At 35.5% G+C, this 8121-nt stretch overlaps 1 protein-coding gene across 3 annotated transcripts in view; it reads right to left on the bottom strand.

The window, feature by feature from the left end:
• Positions 1-8121, bottom strand: part of CTNNA3 (catenin alpha 3) — a 289557-nt gene that overhangs the window by 232657 nt on the left and 48779 nt on the right. The gene's annotated exons all lie outside the window — the stretch shown is intronic.

Genomic DNA, 8121 nt, shown 5'->3' on the forward strand with positions numbered 1-8121 from the left:
TCCTTTACTTGTTCTCACTTTACATGCTTGGCTCAGATTTAGGGCCAGTACTGCAAATGCCAGTTTGTTATATTGAAAAGAAAAGAAAAGAAAGGAAAAGAAAGGAAAAGGAAAAGGAAAAGGAAAGAGAAAGAGAAAAATGGCTCTCTGAAACCATAAAAGTCAAGCAATATTTGCCATTCAAAATATTAATATTATCATTTTCCATTGTGCAGGACAGCAAAACAGCACTAAATTATTCATTCATGAAATCTTTATTTTCATATGGATGAATTAAGGAAGAAAATTTAATTTCTATTCTGACATAAGCAATTCGTTAAAAAAAATTCTTATTTTAAAACGTACTTCTACTCTAAGAGACTAAATTACAATAAATGTACTACTTTAAATCAACAGGAGAAATGGTTGAAATCAATATTCAAAAAATTCTCTGAAATTCAAATTACTGAAAGCAAACATTTACGAAAAAAAGTTGTTGCTCGCACAATATTTTATTCTAATGGAATGTGTAGTATGCCTTTTTATAGAGGTTTATGGCCTTCTCAATCCAGGAAATATCAAATAATTTTGCTCTTGTTTTAAGTTTTGAAGATGCACATTTTGATGATAAGATGGATACTTTTTTCCATGCACATTCTCATTTCTGCCTCCAAAGCAAAAGTGAGCTATAGAATTAATATCTTTGGATCAGGATAATCTGCGTACGCCTGAGATACAAAAAACTGTTGATCAGGCAAACCATTCTACCTTATACTTATTTCATTACTGTACAACCCAGAAACAATCTGCCAAGAGAAACAGAATTTCCAAGGTCGTTTTACTGATGTACAATTTGCCCTCCAATATTAACACTCATAAAAAGAAATTTCAGTGTCACTTCCATATCATTCTCCACTGAAGCAATGCATTTCAGTGTGTTGATGCAGAACAAAAACAGTGTAACTACCCAAAAGAGAACAATTTATAAATGCTCTTTTTTTGTTGTTGGTTTGAAGACAGTGTACAACAATGGAGTTCTAGACTCTATCTACAGCATGCAGGAATTGCCATAGTCCCAATAAACAAATATATGAAAGCAAACACCTACTAACATCCTACCTTAATTTTCTTGAAATACTTTCCAAACCACTTCACTGACATAATACACATAATATTGATTTTTTCCCACTTAGCTGTACTTCTAGCAATTGCGCACATTCCACATTAACCTGTGAGGAAATTATCTCAAAGCTTTACAATTATTTTATATGAAAAAATAATATACAAATATATTTTTATATGTAATAGATAAATATACATACATTTGTATCTATAAATTATATATAAGTATATAAATAACAACCTATAAAAGCTTTACCTCATTTAAAGTAAGCCCTATACATTCAAAATAAGCCTTACTGCTGAGTCCAGATAAATTCACTTTCATCACTGTTTTCCCGTAGTTTGTGAAACTGACAGGTTGTTGCATATATTCTCTCCATCTCAGAGAAAACCAGATACCATTGCTGTCCAAGGCAGCCTTTCCCAGATTGAGAAATCTTATAGTTAACTCTTAATTCACCACAAAAAAAAGAAAGTTGATATCCTCCTTTTCCCAGGCCATGGGAAAGAGTTTTAAGAGGGCAGTCTACTCCTGTTACTCTACCTTCTTTTGCTAAGGTATGGAATACGGGTACAATTATCTCTTGTTTTAATGATTCACGACTCTTAAAAATGTGGTAGCTGAGCAGCAACCTGCCCTGTCACCTCTAAAGGTGAGGATTTGCCCCTAATACACTGAATCAAGCTGACACTCTGAAAGAAAAGGAAATTATCCTTTCTCAAACCTAACAGGCATGCATTGCTCATGGAGACCCTTCTAGGATGTTGGAAAGAACAGAAAAAAAGTGAAAAAAAGCAGACAAGCTGCCTGTAGCTGAAGCAAAGCTATAAACTTCTAAGCATGAACTACTAAGGTAGCTGACCCACATCTACACCTGAGATGATAACAAAGATGCTGTCACTACACCTAAAGATGAGTCTGAAGAGTCTATTGCAGAACAGGAAGCTCTGGAGAGAAGGAGAAATAAGACTGATGGGGAATCCCTATACAATAACAACAAAACCAAGAGATTTATTTGCTTACAAATCTTTTCATTTAACTGTGATTTGTTTTCAGATCTTTTCATTGCAATGTGATTATAACCCAGTTGTGTTTTTTTCTTGAAAATACAGCTACAGTATTCCATTTTGTTTTCTTGTGCTCTGGTAAAACAGATTTGGGAGCCCTCACGCTTGGTCATTTCAAAGAAAATCTGAAGTAGTTCCACCTGAAGTTGGCCAGTTAGGGTCCCTTCAAAGCCATGCTTCTGACTTGCAAGAAAAGGATGATGTTCTTTTTTCAGCAATTCCCATACTAAGACTAAAACCAGGGATGTTACATAAACTGCATCGTAGCCACTGTGGAGCCTGTTCCCTAGCAACAGTTTGCTAGAGTCGTTAAGTGTTGCTGTTTCAAGGGAAGCCCTAGGGGTTGGAAAGCTATGAGTCATTAGGGGGTCACAAAGCAGCACAGTCAAGATAACAAGAACAGAAGGGCATTCAGGTTCTGTTTGCAAGCAAGAGAATGTTCACTTAGAGAAATGCAGCTCTTCTTAAAATAATTCTTAGGGGCTGCTTTTTCTTTGTTATTTATTGCACTTTACAGATTGCTATATTATTTGTGGAGTATCATGATAAACACTGTAACTCTAATTACAAATAACTGTGTTCCACGTGTCATACACTGGTCTCAGTAAGAATCTAGTTCCGGTGGCTGATGAGAAAAATATGAGTATGAACCACAGAAGAAGCCAAATCCAATCTCAAACACTCCTGTTAACTTTTAACATCTCATTTACACAGGTTTCTATTGCTGTGGTGATCGTTCACACTCACCAAAGAAAAGGAGAGAAGACTCTGGTCATTTTTGATGTTAAAAACTGACCCTCTACCTCTGAGTAGACTGAGACTATTTTCTTTTTTTTTTTTTTTCCTTTTTTTTTAATGTTGCACCACAACAGAAAGCAGTCAGAAGGTGATGTGGCATGCAAGTCAGATTCTGCATTAAGTAGAGTTATGCAAGTAAAGTCATATTCCTAAACCTGAAGCATAGGTAAGCCTAAAATGACTTATCTTTCTTCTATGTCACCATACTATCCCTCTCCTGCTAAAAACGTTTTTAATGCTTCCACTGCAGGGAAGGGAAGAACATGAAGCACTACACCCACAGTGCTCAAGTTCTCAAGTCACTTCTTATCTGTAGCCATTCTCATCTTTTTTCCTGACCGTAGTTAAATAACTCTAAGCAAACATTTTATGAAGATCCCACTGTCTGAGGTGTTTTTGAAAAATATGAAGACTTAAAAAGTAATCCTAAAAGCACAATAAAAAGGGGGAAAAGGCAGACAAAACACACTGGTTCAGCATGGTCTGGAATAGATAAGAGAAAAACAGACTGCCAACATATTTTAAATGAAAAGCTCAGAGCTTGTTACTTTTTTGCTGTTCTCCCTTGATCAATAAATTCAAGCAGTTCCATTAGTCTGCTAATTCACTTAATTAAATAATATTGAGCACCACTAGCCTTAATGAATGAAGCTGGTAATGCAGCGCAGAATCAAATAATGTGACATATAAAGTAGCTCTCTATGTTTTTCACAACACAGTTTTGGTTAGAGAAGTCAAGCTGTAAACTAAGCATGGAAAATCAGATATCGAGAACTATTAGAAAAAATTCCCCTCTGAAAGAGTGGCCATGGAATTGGAACAGGCTTCCCAGGGAGGTGGCTGAGTGTCCGTCTCAGGAGGTGCTCAAGTAAAGCTTAGATGTTGTGCTACAGGACACTGCTTTAGTGGGGAAATACTGGTGGTAGGTAGATGGTTGGACTAGCTGATCTCAAAAGTCTTTTCCAACTTTGGCAATTCTATGATTCTACAATTCAAACTCTTGCCTATTTAAAAAAAAATTTAGTTGTTTAAAGATGAAACTATTTTCATTAGTGTGTTGTATCTTATTTTCTCAGTCAATGAGCATTTGCACTGCATTATCATACTTTTATAAGCCTGTGAATTCCTAGAAATAACTAGAAATATAGTATGATGGAATATGATCAGTCAGATAGTTCTAATATGCAATAGTTTGGGGCAGTGAAGATACCATAGGACTATGTAAACAACCAAAATTATCTCCACCTTACTGGTGAAATTTCATAAAAGAATCTCATCTTCACAATGGTTCTTTTCAGTGGAACCCATCCAGTGCCAGGATCAGAGTTAGTGAGCAAGATGTTCCATCTAAGCATCAGGAAGCACTTCTGCACTGTGCGGGTGATGGAGCACAGGCACAGGTTGCCCAGATATGCAGCAGAGTCACCTCCCTGAAGATCCTCAAAAAACACCTGAATGTTGTCCTGGGCAACCTGCTCTAGGTGGTATTGCTGCTTGAGCAGCGGGGTTGGACCAGATGGACCCAGAAGTCCTTTCCAACCTCAACCATGCTGTATTTCTGAATGGAAAGCACAATACTCTTACAGGCTGCAAACTGGAAGAAGTACACGTGGTTCATCCTTTTTCTCAGGTACATGTCGAATGGCAGACATGGCAGATGACAGATAACACTAGAAGAGGCTATATATGACAGCTAGTCAAATTGTCACTGTCTCTTTCATATTCTTGTACAAAGACTGCAGAGGAAATTAAAGTGAAAAAAACCCAGGCTGCATTCTCCCAATAGAAGCAAGCATGATATTAAATGTTTTGAATGACTGTGAGCTAATTAATCCAATTTATTGCATGAACAAGACTAAATTCAGCACTCTTTGCTAAATGAGTTTAAAAATAACATAAACAGAAAATACCCAGTGAAATACTTTGTACTGGATGAGACTTAAATAACATGCTAACCAAATATTAATATGATTAAATATTAGTATGATTAAATACTAGTAGAATGATTAATAATAAATTATTTGTATTAATTGCTATTATTTATAAATATTAATATTTTATGATGATGGGCTACCTTCTTTCTCAATTTTTTAAAATTAACTTTATTTTTATCAAACTTTTTGTGATTTTATGACAATTACAGAGCACAGAGTTATGGAAATAAAACAATGAAATATCACAGATTTCAAATGATTAATAACAGTGTAACACTTTTCTTCACATCTTTGCGAAGAGAAGAATAAAATGGACTATTAAAATGTTTTGAGCTTTTAATAACATTTTAATAACAACTGCTAAAGTATTTTTTTTTTTTTATTGAAAGTTGATTTCCTAGTCATATGAACCTGTAGACATTGAGAAAATAGAGCTGGTACAGCAAATGTAAAGTCTACTTTCTATGCCACAGTTACTGAATACAATCTTTTTTTTATGGGATCAAGACTCCATTGAAGGGGAAAAAAAAAGAATTCCTAAGGAAGTTCAAAGGTCCAATAATTGAAGTTAAGGCCTTTGAAAGAATGAAATTAAAATACTTAATGAGTCTTATTTAAATCTGGCTCAGCTGGATAGAGCTCAGAATCTTATCTGAATGTGGTTCACTAGCATGTGTTGAAATTACCTCTTCTAAGTCTTCTAAATCTGCTAAATCTAATCTATTTCTAAATATTCTAAGTCAGTTTCCTGATTAGATGTCAACAAGATACCATGACAACTAAATACCAATGTTGTTGAGTTTAACAGCCAGTGCAGAGACCAAATAATCATGACAAATGTATCTTCTAAAAACTAGGGTCATTTTACATAAGCATTTTGGAGTGAGTTCTGCCACACAGATTTATTCGGAGACATAAATGAGGAATTCAGTTCTCATTCCTGTAGAGAATTAAACTAAAGTATGGAAGAAGAGAAACATAACTGTACTCCTTGCAGTGTTGGAGTTTCTCTGATGGTTCTCTGCATTCACTATGATCTCCAATTATTATTTGCTTTCATTTTCAAATGAAAATAATGAAATGAGTTACAGAGCTGTTTAGAAATACTGAAACTATGGGAAAGAAAGCTTCCCAGTTACAATTCTCTTATGTAAAACACACTGAAAGGATTTTACAAGAGTTCTTTTAACATAATGAACATACTTATATAAAAATGCAATGGGTTACCAATTAAAATACAATCATTTAAGACTTTTTTCACACAAATGCTACAAAAGAGGCCACTTTCTTACAGCTGGAATATAATAATATAGACTTTTCTGCAAGTCAGTGCTTATTTTATCCTGTGCTGCACCTCCAGCAATTGTCAAAGCTGAATGTTTCAAATAAAGCACTGGAACCCAAACAACATTGTTTTATTATGAAATACTGCAGTATGAAACAACAAATCCTGTTTGATTGGGAGCTAAATTTTTCCCCAAAAATTTAAAGTCAATAGAACCTGATTTTTTTTTTTTTTTTTAATCAGTGTGTAAGATACTAGAATATAAAAGGAAACTTGAAGAGAATTCCTCACTCTTCCCAGAAGAGGAACTCAGCAGCATATTTTGGGAGTCAGAAGTATGATGCTGGCAACATTAAAGTCACTCAAGACACTACGGTTATCAGCAAAAGAATTTGTGTAAGCAGGAAATTTTACTAATGTTGCTTAACAGAAATGGACATATTTTGCTTAATTATGGAATAGTGACCAAACCATGTTAGTTTTATATGGTAATAGAAGAACAGGGCCATCCTTGCTGTACAAAGAGAAACAGAAAAAGAAGAAAAAAGATGACTGAATACAGAATTATTATAATACAATGGCTATTCCAAAAGTAACGTCTCCTATTTTGTTATGTTGGCCCATATAAGGCAGATATTGGTGGTATGGCAGTAGAAGCTGAACCTTCCCACCAATACTCTATTAAATTTTTTTGTCATGTGACAGATGGCAAGTGAGTTGCAGTCTAACAAAATAGCACCTGATGAGCAGCCCTAAAAGTAAGAGATCAGGGAAACGTGGCAGGAGGTCTGCATGGATGAGCAAGGAACTTACAGATACACTAAAAGTAAATAAAGTAGAAATGCGGAAAAAGAGGGTCTGGCCACCTGGGAATAACATAGGAATGTTATCAGGACCTGTAGAGATGCAGCAAGAATGGCTAAGGCCTTCCTGGAATTAAATCTTTCAAAGGGAATAAAGGGCAAGAAGAAAGTTTTTGTTTTTGTTTTTTTTTTAAGTACATCAACAGTAAAAGGAAGACTAGGGAAAATGTGGGTCCCCTAAATGAGGCAGACACCCTGGTAAAAGAGGGTGCTGAGAAGGCTGAATGTGCCTTCCTTGCTTCAGTCTTTAATGTGAAGACTAGACCTCAGGAATCCCAGATCTCAGAAATAAGAAAGTCTGGGGAAAGGAAGATCAACGTGGATCTGGTCAGAGAGCATCTAGCTCTCTGATAGGTCATTGAATTCCTCCAAGCGAAAAAAGTTGCACCCACTGACATCCATCAGTGTTTGCTGAACGCTTATGGACACCAAACAGTGGATGTGAGCACAGGGTGGTGGTGGGTGGCTTGTTTCAGCAGTGGCCACCAGCAGTGTGAAAGACAAAACAAATTCTGGACAGCCATGCAGACTTTTTTTTTTTTTTAAACAAGCTCAGTGTGGAGGCTCTTGTTCATTACTAGTGAAAATGCACAGCTCATGGTGGTGACTATGTCAAAAAACTGTGTTTTGTGTCTTACCTTCATATGTACTTCCAAAATAAATCTGTCCCAGAAGGAAAAATTAAGTTGCTTTTAACAAGTATTTTCTACTATGCAATTTTTAAAGATGTGTCAAAATTAGAACTTTCTAGCCTTTTCCATCTGCAGTCTGCGAATAAATAGCTAGAGCCAGGGAGCTATCAAGGGCCTTTCTAATACATTTCCCTCCTTCTCCTTGTAGCTTATCTTTCTCAAACTGACTTGAATACAAAGAGAGACCTTGACATAATTGGTCTCTTCCCTTCCTAAATATCCACATAAAATTCCACCTTCAAAGTTCTCTAGAGATCAATCGTCTTGCACACAAATATCAAGGTTTCACACATAAACAAGAGATAAAGAAAAAGGAACTTTAAATATAGTTTTACAGATAACTATCTGCTAAGTTAGATGTAAGGCACTTTTTTTTTTTT

This window comes from Meleagris gallopavo, chromosome 8 (assembly GCF_000146605.3).
Source record: "Meleagris gallopavo isolate NT-WF06-2002-E0010 breed Aviagen turkey brand Nicholas breeding stock chromosome 8, Turkey_5.1, whole genome shotgun sequence".
NCBI classification, from domain to species: domain Eukaryota; kingdom Metazoa; phylum Chordata; class Aves; order Galliformes; family Phasianidae; genus Meleagris; species Meleagris gallopavo.